Source organism: Lepisma saccharinum, chromosome 15, assembly GCF_977018435.1.
Source record: "Lepisma saccharinum chromosome 15, izLepSacc3.1, whole genome shotgun sequence".
Taxonomy (NCBI): domain Eukaryota; kingdom Metazoa; phylum Arthropoda; class Insecta; order Zygentoma; family Lepismatidae; genus Lepisma; species Lepisma saccharinum.
The window spans coordinates 11,920,918-11,934,730 of NC_139243.1; the positions used below are offsets into that span (position 1 = coordinate 11,920,918).

At 39.4% G+C, this 13,813-nt stretch overlaps 1 protein-coding gene across 2 annotated transcripts in view; it reads right to left on the minus strand.

Annotated features, from left to right (window-relative positions):
* Positions 1-13,813, minus strand: part of LOC145999583 (BTB/POZ domain-containing protein 2-like) — a 113,703-nt gene that overhangs the window by 84,217 nt on the left and 15,673 nt on the right. Inside the window, exon 1 of one of the 2 annotated variants that reach the window (XM_083136613.1) lies at positions 4,028-4,311. The exons of the other annotated variant lie outside the window; for it this stretch is intronic. The gene's annotated coding sequence lies outside the window, so the exon portion shown is untranslated. Of the gene's footprint in view, positions 1-4,027; positions 4,312-13,813 lie in introns of those variants that run through there. 2 annotated transcript variants of the gene reach the window in all.

Here is a 13,813-nt window from a genome sequence, read left to right on the forward strand (position 1 = left end):
TACTTCCTAATTCTATGAAGTCAGTTCATTATGAACATTGTAATCCTATTTCATGTCTACAAACTATAATTTTGTGTGTAAAATGTCACACGTAACGTTGGAATGTCCCAATAGTTACTATGCGTCACTTTTCTGACTATGTTGTTACAAAATAGAAATAACTAACTTCACAACTACAGGGTGCCCCACAAAAAACTGGAAATTTGTGTGAGCTCATTTAATATGACTGTACCTTTGTTACAGTTTGCTATATTCAATTCAGTGTAACCAACTTGCAGTGGCATTCTGGATAGTTTCAAGCGGAATATTGTTCCAAGCTTATGTCAACACAGTTTTTAAGCAGTCAATGTCTGTGATTTCTCTCCTCTGTATTTGAACTTGGTGTAACAGTAGACCCCATATGCAAAAATCCATTACGTTAAGATCTGGACATTTTGACTGCCAGTCTTTAGGTTCAATAAAAACAGGAGTATTGGCTCTGGGCCATGCCACAGTGTCCCTGGCTCTATGGACCTTTGCTCCGTCCTGTTGCCACGTCCATTCATCCCGGTTCATTACTGCTTACGTCGTGGAACATTTGGATGCACATTTCATCTCTATACACAACCTGGTACACATTACATTACAAATAATTACACATCACATTACAAATAACCTTCGCAGTGTGTTAAGAATAATAGAAACACTGCATTCTATGATGTGTATTTGTTTGGTGTTGCCAACTGGTGGCTGAGTGTAGAACTTATCAATGTTGGTGAGTAGTATGTGTGGTAAATCACGGAGTATTCTGTGTTAGCAGTCTCGACTGCATGGACGTTGATTTTTCTTGTTCGTTTTTCTTCTGTCTGTAATATTCTTGTACGCTAAACACAATATATGCTAGTGCTTGAAATTGATACTTTGACTATTTCTTCAAATAACTTTAACACAGTGAAACATTAAAATAACAAAATAACACGTATAAAATACAAATAACTTAAAATTTCCTGGTTTCTCGTGGGGCACCCTGTACTTGAGAAAACTTACACGTCGAACTCGCAAGTAAGATGAGGAGTTATGTACAAATGCATAATTTTATTGAAAAGACATATTTAAAAAAAATAATCGTTTAATTTTTTGGCAAAATATGATTTTTCGAGTAAAGTATTAAAACATGTCTCCCCTCAATTAACCAGTATCAACAACCCACTATGTGGATGAATTGAAGGTTCTTTATATTCACTAGCGTACCCAGATTTTTTTCCGGGGGGGCTGGATATTCCAATGGTAATCGGGGGTTATATTAAAGGGAGTTTGCATTTCCCACTTTGGTTTTTCCCGAGTACTTTCCGCCTTATTTTGAAAATGTTTATTTTCTCAAAATTTCGGAGCGGCTGTAGCTCCCTGAGCACGCCAGTGTTGACAGAGGTTGTGTGGTACATACATGGAGGATATGAGTATGACATGCTTGGACCCTTGACATTTTAGTATAATTTTTTTGGGTTGGTCATTTTTTTCTTCTTTAGTCGCTTGATTTCTTGTCGAGATTTAATATGATTAAAGAAAAGTTGAATGATTTAGTTTGTTTTACTTCGCTTTTCTGCCACTTTGCCTAATCGTGAAAGTGAGTGATGATATGATGAAGGAACACTTACAAAACTACCCATACCCAGTCCGAGATTCGAACCCGGAACCTCTGACCCCGGATTAAAGTAATGTGTGATTTGAGTTCAAATATATTTTATGAAAGTGGAATGATTGCAAGCAGCAACTTCAGAAAAAAATATTATGGTGTCATAGAAAAGGGGGAGGAGAGGAGAATATTTTGTGTGGGGGCAATCTCATTTCATTTACACCAAATATGCATTTTGCATGTAATATTTGTACACCCTGTATATCTGCAAGGCCGGTGCAGACAGATAAATCAATTACAGATTGTGTGCGAGCATTGGTTAACGAAATGATCTCACTTTGGTATTGATTGACTGATTGGTTTCTTTTTTTTGTTTTCAACTATTTTGGAGATGAATTGTGATGAGATGCACGAAGGACAATCACAAACATATGGACAAAAGAACAGAAGCCCAACAAACAATTATAATGGCTGCGAGTCCATGCGCAGAAACCTTATTCACTCAATTGACTATGTGTACTAGTAAAATGCAGCCATTAAAATGCATTAGTGGAAATTATGCACTCATTTTTCGAGTTCACGGCTGACATGTTTACAGCATCCGTTTAGAGGTGCTATTAGCTTTGAAATTAATCTTTCAGGTGTAAATAACGCATCTTATTAAATAATTTGTTGGCGCATGCGCGTGAAATCTTCCATAAACGTTCAGTTGCAATTAGAATTCACTGGGCATAATGATACTTTTCAAGGTTACATACGAGGATCAATATGCTGTATCTACCGCCACTTCCATGTTTGTTATTTCTTTGCATTTAGCGATAATTTTTCCCTTGCTGTACACAGACACGAAAAGTTATAGTGATTGATGCTATAATTGTTTTAAAAAGGGCTTATTATTTTGGTTCATAATAGAAATAAAGTTGTGGTAATCAGTAGTATTAAAGCTGAATAACCAAATAAACATATAGCTCGAAAAATTAATCCAATAAATAAATGGTACTACGAGTTTTCATAATTCCAAAACTGAGTTTTTTAAGTGAGAAGTCACACAATGGAAACTTTCACTGTAGCTAAGGTTTTCTTGTACGCGGTGTGCAAAAAAATATGATAGAATGGAAAAACTAGTAATTTCAGAATAATAACGGTATGAAATGTGTAAAAATAATGAAAAATAATTCTACAAACCAGGTATTTACTTACCTGGTGGATTGAGTGGAAGATCCACCTCAATGATATAATAATAATAATAACGTATTGATAAATTGGTAAATGAAAGTAATAAAAATAGTAGTTTATTATTATTTATAAGAATAATCGCAATTTCTATTATTATATTTCTCTCATTTCAATTTATATCAACGGACTAACCGCCCCTACAAACGTTTCTGGAGACGCCCATGTTTGAGCACCATGTACAAATCTGCATTTTTATCTTATGAGTTTCATCAATGCGAAACATCGATGTTGGGGATCTAATGTGAATTTCTGTAAAATTAGACAAATGTCACATTTTGTGAAGTAGCTTCCTTTACTCGCTTTTATAAATCAACATTCACGATTTCTTCCAATTACAATTATTACTATTTACCTAAACAATGTTTGGTACTTAACCGTACAACAGAAAAGCATTACGATTGAAAATATCGACACCTAATTAAACAGAATTCACAATTTTCGGTTGTTTGTTCTTGACCTTGTACGGAATATTACACGGGGAGTTGCAAGAGAACGTTGGCCAAAGTCGACAGCCTTTTGTTTGAAAGGGTCAAAGAAGAAGAAGAAGAAGTACACGGCGAGTTGAAGTCCGTCGAAATCATTGGCAGTGGCGACTACAGATATATTTCTTCACGTACTTTACAGTGAGATTTAATTACTCACACTATGATCTTCTTGTACCCAACTGAAAACAATCCTACTCAGCAAAAAATTAGCATATTAGTTCTCAAGACTAACTAGTGCAAGAACAAATAGTGACAATCATGTGGCGAAAGTTGCTTATTTTTTCATTAGACACAATAATACTTCATATTTTGTATTTACCACAAAGAAGGAAACAGTTCGTAATTGCAAACAAGAATGTCGTATTTTTGACAGTTCATCAACAATTAGAAATGCAGCATAATTCTATTTCACGAATTACGTTTTCTATTCTACGCTAGATTGACAGAAGTATATGAGTGCACAATATCATGATTCGCAGTAAAAATGGTCTTTTTCTGTCCTTCATTGTCAAAATAATCAAAGTTTCAGTCACTAATCGAGACATTTAGGAAGCATATTTATACCAATAAACCGGTTTTTATCCTGACAAAAGTGGGCTGGGACATTCCGCTAAAATCATCTACATGCTAGTTGTCTGTGGCATAGTCTACTACAATCCTCAAAGCTGTACGTGTTAAAAATAACATCACATACCTGAAATAGGGCAGAAGGGCGCACGCTTGCTATTCCGACCACCAAAATTTAGGGTACGTGGTTCCTACAAGCCCCTGTTGCGAATTGGGATGTAAACGACCTTTGGATCCTGCGCATTTACGCCTGTTGGCGACACAGTTTTTTTTTTTTTTGACAATTCTCTCTCAAGACACTGACTTCAACCCCCCGAATACCGGAATACGCAGATCCGAGAAATTCCCGTGACTCGTTCCCACGTGCGCAAGCGCTGGTGACTCCCGATGTAAATATACACACACTGCACGCCGCACGCACATTCCAGTATTGATTTCCTAGCCGGCCGCTCAAGGAGGAAAAAACACAATCCCGGTGCGGGAAGAGGCAACATTCGAAGCTACTGTGCAGTGTTGTCACAAACTGGGTGGGAAATATCCCTTTATTATGTTAGAAATGTCCCTTCTTCACTTTTTTTCCCCTTATGAGGGAAAAACGAAAGAGTGGGTAGGAAATGTGAAATAATTAAAAATGTAATCAAATTATGGGCCTCCCCGATGGCGTAGTGGTAACGTCGTCGCCTTGTGATCAAGGGTTCGATACCCGTTGGAGGGACAAGGAGTTCGGATCCCACTTTAAACTATAGGTCCAGTCTCGATTAACCTTTCGGTGCATAAAGTGGACTTAAAACAAATCAAATTACATTGGAGTGGACGTAAAATCTCTACACATTCCCGGCCTCAGTCGTAATAGCAATGGAGTGGTCAGCACCACGTTCCAGCTATGTTTACCTCCCTCCAGACAGGGACTCTCACATGTTCCCATAAAAGAAAAGCTGGATGAACCCCAAAGATACTTATGTAGGAAGATCCTCGTACGCATCCTGAAGATGGAATCCGGATCACCAGCGTGATAGTCAGACCTAACACCATAAACACTGGACAATGAACAGATCATTATTATTTTTATTATTATTAGAATATAATATTGACATACTCTCAATTCTGTTCGGCGGTCAACGTCAGTGTCACAGTCAAGCAGAGGTGGCGATTAGGGAGGCGTGGGGGGGCGGTTGCCCCCATCCCCACCTTTTGCAATTCTTACCTTAACTACCAACAGAAAGTAAACTGTCCTTGCCCTCTTCACCTAAGTTTTGGCATCTTGCCCCCAGTTTTGGAAACCAATCGCCGCAACTGCAGGAAAGATAAGGATTTCTCCAATTATTTCCATTTATTCCACGTGCACTTATTCTACACTAAACCAATGAACCGTATACGGTGAATAAAGAAAACAAATACTTTTTCGACTTCAGAAAAGTATTATATCTTAAAATGTCACTGCAGAGTGGTTATCACAGCGCGCTACGACGCTTCCGGGTTCGAATCCCGGCCTGGGATGGGTGTTCTTTGTGAGTATCCTTTCATCTCATTATCATCATCATCACGATTAGCAAACATTGGAAGCAAAGCGACGCTAAATAACAAAAATAAAATAAAACCAAAAAGGTTCTAGAATTTATTTGCATTTATCAATATATCCCTCTTTTTAAAAAATACCCATAATTTCCCTGCAATGAGGGAAATTTCCCTCCACGTGGCAACACTGCTAGTGTGCACACGCGCAGTTCTTGACCAATCGCCTGCCCTCGGGGCGCCATGTTGTTTCCCCTAGTCAGCTGACGGAACAAAACAGGAAATAAGTGAGGGATGGGGATGCAGATAAGGAAGAACAAGAGGGCCATGTTCACGTGAGACAAACATGAAATTACGACCCCGCCCGGGTTCAGTTTGAAGCTTTCCGGGAGATTTCCTTGGTTCATCAGCGCCACAGGCGTACGCAGGGCGGGAGCTGAAGGGGTTACAGCCCTCTCAGAATTTTCAGAAAAGGTGTAAAGAACTCTGAGAAAACCAAAATGGCAAATGTAAACCCCCTTAATATGATCCCCAATTACCATTTTTGTCTTTAAATAACTTATATAAGATCAAATTTGCTAATTACTTCATTGCATATCCCGCCTCGTCTAGATCACAGGAATGGAGCATTCCATGTGAAAGTGGCTCTGAACCTAAATTTTCAAAATTAAATGCAATGCTATAACTTTCTTCTGTTTTGTGAGCGAACAATTTAATATTTGTCATTTTCAAAAAAAATCAAGTATATAATTAAGTTAGAAGATGTTTTACATATTGTTCGTTTATTTTAACTTTTTCATTTACTTTTATATTGTATTGTGCCCCACCTGTGACATCAAGAAAAACAATTAATTTCTCCAATAACTGTTGCATTTCACACTCAACTCTACTAGAACATTCAAAGGTCAATTACCTTCTCTGTCTTAAATAATTTATTTTTCATCATTTACTTTCCATCATTTACAATTAACAGAAATTAAAATAAATGTCTTAAGTGAAGAAGCAGTGTTTTGTCTGTCCCGCCCGTGTCACAAAAATGTTAAGTTAAAGCTACAAATCTGGGAAAGTATTTTAAGGGTAATGTTGCTTAATCTACAGTGTTAAGTTTCATATTTCACTGCACAGAAGCTAAGAAAAATGTTGCTTAAATATCATTAAAATAGCTACTTTAATATTAAAAATGTAGTGTGAGTGTCCCACCCGTTACAGTGGAATGCCCTGTATATATTATTCACCTTTACAATTGCAACCCCCTCCAAAATGCTGCGTACGCCAGTGAGCAGGGCCCCTCAGCTCCAAATTTTCCCGAAGTCCAAAATAATTCCTTCTTGCTGTTAAAGTTTTTGGATGTCTAGGAAAAGGCAGAACAGCTAAGGAAACGATCCATTAAATAATAATAATAAGTTTTTTAAAAGTGCTGATCACAGTATACTAGCATTACGTCATATAAAACTCACAATAATAATACATTTTGGCTGAATAGACGTGTCGAACTTTTCGGAACAAGTGGCGCAGAGGTCTCCCTCCAGGGGTTCTGCGTTCGAATCCGACCTGGGCATGGATGTTCTTAGCGAGTGTCCGTTCATCAATTTCATCACATCATCCTTCGTCTTCGCGATTAGCCAAAAGTGGCAGAAAAGCGAAGTAAAATAAACCAAATCATTCAATCAATCGCGATGTGCTCCTGAAATTTTGTATAATTTCAGAAATTCAACAGATATTGTCACACATAAAAATAATGATTTAGAAACAGGTGTTTTGCGTCAACAAAGATTTTCTTCAAGGTGAGAACAGCATAGAAAGACTCGCTCCTGATGTTAACTGTTGTGAACTAGGATTCTAGGAAATTATTATTATTATTATTATTAGTAGTAGTAATAATAATAATAATAATTTAAAATACCGATAACGCATTAATTAAAAAAATTAACCCCTCTTTGACAAACTTATGCATATGCATAATGGTCTGTATCAGAATATTTTGGAGGGGGGGGGGTGTTCTCGACATTTCGATTCGATCCCCTAAGAAATTTTCTGGCGACGCCCATGGCTGGCACTACAGTTTTAAGCAATCCGATTGGCTGACGTGACGTCATTAGTGACGCTAGGTTAGGTTAGGCTAGGCCAATTATATATCATTGGGCTAGGCTGGGTTGGGTAAGATAGAAGAAGAAAGAGTGTTGTGGTACTAATTCCAACCTCTGGAAAATGCTACAGAAATAGGACCGATCCTATTCTTGAGAAATGTCATGAAATATGCCATGGCATCTGAAATGCCATAAGATTTCTCACTTTTCACAGTAACGTTTTAGTCATGGCAATGGCATAAATGTTAAGAAAAATTATAAAGAAAATGCTTTCGACTAAAGCGCGCCTTAGCTATTTTATGTGACGTGGCAGAAATGAAAGATATAATTGTTCAGCCCTCTACTTTAGTTCTGGTAGTTAGTCAAGTCCTTCGGGACCCCACCTGTTGCGTTGCGTGTTGATTTTCGCGAAGGTACTGACGTGCTGACGCATTAATCGGATCCGAGCTCAAGTGCTGAAAGAAAAGACAATGTGGGCAGCGACTGCGTGCATTGCGTTGCCCAAGGTCTGCCATTTTCATGCTGGAAGCCACGACCTACTGCCACAAACGCTAAAACTAAATACTAAGAGCTCTAAACCTGGCCCTGTGTTTATTTAATACCTAAATAATAATAATAATCATCATCATCTCAGTTTACATTCTTACGTGATTTTGCAATATACTCATGCAGCAGTCAGTAAATTATATTAATTCTTGTCTACAAAATATTCAACTAACTCATTTTAAAGCAAGTAGCCACGCTTACGTAATCAAAATGTAGGTAGGAATTGTGCTATCTATGTCTTCTTCCATGTGTCTTTGTGATTGTCCCCTTCATCCACCACATCGTATGACTACTCATCGCCATCGTTGCGATTAGCCAAAAGTAGCAGAAAATCGAGTTAACATTACCTAATTCAATCGATGTACCAATTAGGCTAACTCTCTAGCCTTCATAAACCCCAAGGTTTATGGCTGCAACAACAGAAGCCTTCTACCTGTCCCTATCCTGAGCAAGATCATCTATCCACTCTTTTCTATCCCTACCGGTTTCCTTTAGGTCCATCTTCATCTTGGCCTTCTTAGTGGTATCTTACCATCAGGTTTTCCAACAAGAATCCTGTTAACTCCTCCTTCCTCTCCCATTCGTGCCACATGGCCTGCCTACCTAAGTCTTATTCATTTAATAATTCTACGTAATAATATCTGGTCAGGAATACAAATTATGCAATTCCAAATTATGTAACCTTCTCCACTCACCTATCTCCTCATCCCTTTTAGGTCCAAATATTTTTCTAAGGATTTTATTTTCAAATACTCTTAATTCCTCTTTCAATGTAAGGGACCAAGTTTCGCATCCATGTAATACTATAGGCAAAATTACTGTTTTGTATATTGTAACTTAGTTTCTTAATATTATACGAGAAGATAAAAGTTTATGAAGAAAAAAGTAACATGCATTTCCTGAATTAAGCCTGCTTTTTATTTCCTCTTTAATGTTATTTTCATTTGTTAATATTACACAGACAAAGATAAAGGTAAAGGTAAAGTGCTCCCCTGTGCATAGCACCACGCCATGAAGGCGTATAGGGGTGTGGGGTAACGCCCCACACTTTCTTGATCCGGTCGTGAGTGGGGGTGATGTGATCAGCATCACGCCCCTGACCGCCTTCCCCCCCCCCCAGGGTTTCCCCCAGGTACCCATGTTATTCGACGCTGGGTGGGCGCCGGGGCCGCTTCCATCGTTAGAAAAGTTCCCGGATTTGAACCGGCCGGGGATCGAACCCGGGACCTTTAAAGATATACTTCATTTGTCTGTTGAATTTGGACTTTGCATAATAATCCGTTTCTGCTATAGCGAGAAAAAAGTTAAAAGAAATTGGTCTGGTTCAAACGCCTGAAGTGGTTGTCAGTAACAAGTGACCCTGGGTCAGACTACAAGTAGTGTAGTAGATACACCGCTTTTGAGCTCAGCGAAGTTCGTCCGAATTGGCCGTTGATGCAAGCGTGGCTGGCAGCAACTCCAGCCCCCCGCGGGCCACCGACTGGTAACCACTACAAGCATTGAGATGTGAAACACCGAACCATCCACAGTTTCCGGCTTCCAAAGTAGCTGGATTACAGGAGCACGCCACGACTCCCAGCCGAAAAAGGTACGCGCAGAAGCCAAGCAGCTTCGTAACGTGACGCACTTCTTCTACCGCGCTGGCGTTGCAGTGTTTCCAACTACAATTTTTCACATGACGTCACAGGACGCGACACCGCCATGTTGGCAAGCCGACTTGCAAACAAATAGTTGTAGTATTGTGATTAGTCAAAAAGTTGTAGAAAAAGGAGTAAAACAAATGAAAATACCAAAATATAAAATAGAAGCAAGCCATTTGAAACTGAAACGCAGTGACAAAAATACTCACTAATATAGCAGCTTGCATCTGTGGCATATTTGCAGTGGACTCTTTATCATTTACAGGTGTTGTGGCATTTTGTCAAATTTAGGGAGATTGCCTACAAATAGTAGGCAACACTGCATGTTTTGTGCACAAACGCACGCGCCAATCTAGAACTAGACTAGGCTACAGCTTACAAATATAAATAACCCATGGCTCGACAGCCATCGAAAGGGCCTGGCCCTATTTCCCCGACTGCCAGCCTCCCTCCCACGAACTACTTAGAAGTGTGGAGTGACGTGTGGTTAGCACGTCGAACCCCCAGCCGTTGTAGGAGACTACAGCTTAGTGTTCGTAAATCGTGCACAAAATGAGCTTTCTGCAAAACTGAAATCGCAACAAAAGTTCAAGTTATCAAAAACAGGGAGATTGCCTGCAAGGAAACACTGCATGTTTTGTGCACACACGTTTTTTGTTTTATTTCTTTCGTTCACTTTACGCATGGGCTGATCTGGACTGGGCCTACAGTTTAAAATGGAACCCGAACCACTATGTGCCTCAACCAGGTATCAAAACAAGACTCCAAGACGTTATCAATACGCCATCTGGGAGGCGCGCTAATGTAGCAGGTTTAACACAGTGGTTAGGCTGCACTACAGCTTCGAGTTCGGGAATAGTACCCGAAATCACGTACTGACAAACAAAGGATGCAAAACTGCTGGAATCACAACAAAAGGATATTGGTCCGACTTCAACGCCATCTACGATAGATGTTCCTCACACGACACAGCACATACCTGGGGGCAGATTAAACAAACGATGCGGTCTCTACTCTGGCAGCAAACTCCAGGATCCCGCGGGATCTGTGCCGGTCCTGAAGAAACACCTAATCGTACGTGGAGAGCAAGCCATCCCAAAATCCCGGCCTCCAGGTAGCTGGATTACAGGAGACTGCCAAGTCCCCCAGCCGGCAACAAACCTTCAAGCGCTGAGGAAATGTCTCTTCTGCTTGGCTCGCGTGGAAGAAAGCGCTGGTGTGTATGTTCACTTTCTTACTGACCTTTCATCGACTTCCATTTCCCCCCAAGGAAGATCTTAAGAACGCCTGCCTGTCTGTCTGTCTGTCTGTCTGTTTGTCTGTCTCTCCCTCTCCCTGTCTCATTCTCTCCGCTCTCTCTCTCTTTCAGAGGTAAAAAAACATCCCTCTCTATCTCTTTATCTCGGCAGCCATGAATACGGAAGCGAACCCCACCCCAGGTCCGTAGAATTGTATTTCGGGGGGGGCTCACCCCTAATCAGGATGTGGGGGTGAGAAGCCCTGAAGATACAATTTTCAGTACAGTATATTACAACTTATTATGCAAGATGTTTAATCCTGCTACGGAAACTGAAGTAAAATTAATTATCACTACTATTTTCAACAAAACAATTTGTGGGTTTTCGGGAGGGGGGTATACAGCCCCCTTAGCCTGAACATAGCATGTCCCATCCGAAAATTTTTCACTTTGAGCCCTCCAAACAAAATTATCTCGCCACAGAACTTTCACTTCTAAAAAAAGCTAACACTTGGCCAAGCCGTCGAAAATTAATCTATATATCAGCCCACGAGTAGTCCCGTTAACCGCCACTGCTCAACTCACACCACACGCATTTTGCTTACTACAATCTAAAATACAACGTAAATAATTGTGTGAGAACCAACACAGGCAATTAAAAAGGAAACATCAACAGCTCAATTCCATTCGCATTTCATTCAAAGGTCTACAACAAGCATCGCGTATCACGTAGTACTCGTGTTCGCTCACAGGTGGCTCTCCGGCAGATATTCGTACAACACAGCTAAATTATCACTTCAGCAAAAACATTAATCTAAGCCGACAAGCGTTTTCTTACCTTTTATGAGCTAAGTATATTACAAATCTCATTTACTAATCTCAAATGACATTTAAACTGTTGGTAATCATTAACGATCAATTACAGTATATTCAAACAGTGCAAAAAGTAAAGTTTCTCGAGACTGTCAAAAATTGACATTTCTTTATAGAGCAAATGCTGTTTACCGTGATACTGATATGTATTATTGTAAGTAGCCCGTCAATCTGTCTATGGGATAGAATAATTCAAAGCCAACAAAAGATACATTTTTTACATTGATATATCTCCGGAAAAGAAACATTTAGAAATCATGTCAAGAAATTTCTCTTGGAGAATAAATAATAATACAAATCCTGTGCGTTACATACAGCCCATGAAGGGCCTTAGCTTGCGTCTCGTGAACGCATGCGTCAATTGTGGGAAAAAGGACAGCTTGCTCTGCGACGACATTAATTAGCATTTTTACATTCTAATTTCTTCATATAGGAGAAGTATTTATTTTACACGAGAGCGCTGAACTAAGCTTATATTACATTTCTTGGATCTGAAGTGAAAGAAAGTAATAATTATTTTCCCACAATTGATGCATGCGTCACTTCAGATCCAAGAAATGTAATATAAGCTTAGTTCAGCGCTCTCGTGTATGTATTAGTGGTTCGGATTCTGCTTGAAATATTTACATCCAGTAAGTGACCTATGTTTCCCGCTCTGGGTGGGAGAGAGTGGTCATCGACGACCTTGAGTACAGATTAACTGAAAATTCCAAGACTCAGCCATTATCTTCTATGTTTCCTTTTAACGTTTGTTCAAGCGCAGTAATTTGAAATGTCGAGTTGTTCAAAAACAGTAATTTCACTCCTTGCTTTAACAATTTGGGATATGCAGGCCTCAGTGAAGGAGTGGTTAGCACAACGCACTATGATGCTACGGGTCCCGGATTCGAATCTCGACCTGGGCATGACTGATCTCAACGACTAGCCAAATATAGCAGAAAAATGAAGTAAAATAAACCAAATAAATCAATCAATTTGAGATACTTTGATATATCATTAACATGTTTTAACCAAGCAGTGCTACTACCGGCACCTTATCTCATGAATAGGATAACAATTAATAACAGTTTGTGTTAATGAATGAAATATAAATAATGAAGTACAAGCGTGCAATTATCAAGATGAATTTAACTTTGAATGTTATCATTTTTATCGTCAAACTTATCAACACCTTTATACCAAATAAAACATTAACAAGGAAACGCTAATTGCAAGTATGATAAAAAAACACGAGTTCAATCCATTTGTACTAAAAGTCACAGAGAAATGTGATATATGAACTTACCTGAAAAGAAATGTTCGCCCCACCGCTCTGTACTGTTTGTTTTGTTCATTAATATTGGCACGATCTATTGTCGCCATGACTGGCGTACTCTAATAAACAATCGGAAAATTCTGTGCCGTGAATTTAACCTTCTGTTCTTTTCCGGAAAATTCTAGGATAAACGTGTGTGCTTGTTAGACCTAAACAACCTAATATTGCACAAAGTATACCATCGTAAACAAGGTTCAAATCTCCCCCCACCCGCTGGAATTCCGAATGTTTACAAGAACCCGCCACAATCATGGCTGCTCGATCCCACAATGCAACAGTTTGTGACGTAAGTGAAGCACACCTATACTCTAAGACACATATGCAAGACAATACCATTAGCATTTATAATTAAGATATTACAAAGGAGTAAACACCGATGCCGATCACTTATACACTAGACGTTAACAGACAAAACATGGCAGGTGCAGATTTAGCTGTTTGTGCATGGAGTAAAAGGTCTCGTCAGGTAAATCTAAAAATAGACAACAGCGCATGCGCATCCTAACCGACCGGAAGTACGGAAGCCGGAAGCTTTACCACCTGTTCAGGCATCTAGGGCAAGGTTGAATAACAATTCAAGGTAGGTCAAACTGTTGGTGACATACAGGCGCCCGCAGCAGTGACCATAGAGAAGAGCATTTCTATACTAATTTCCTATTGGACATGTAAGTCTATTGTTGCGTGTCATCGTGCGTTGTTGGAA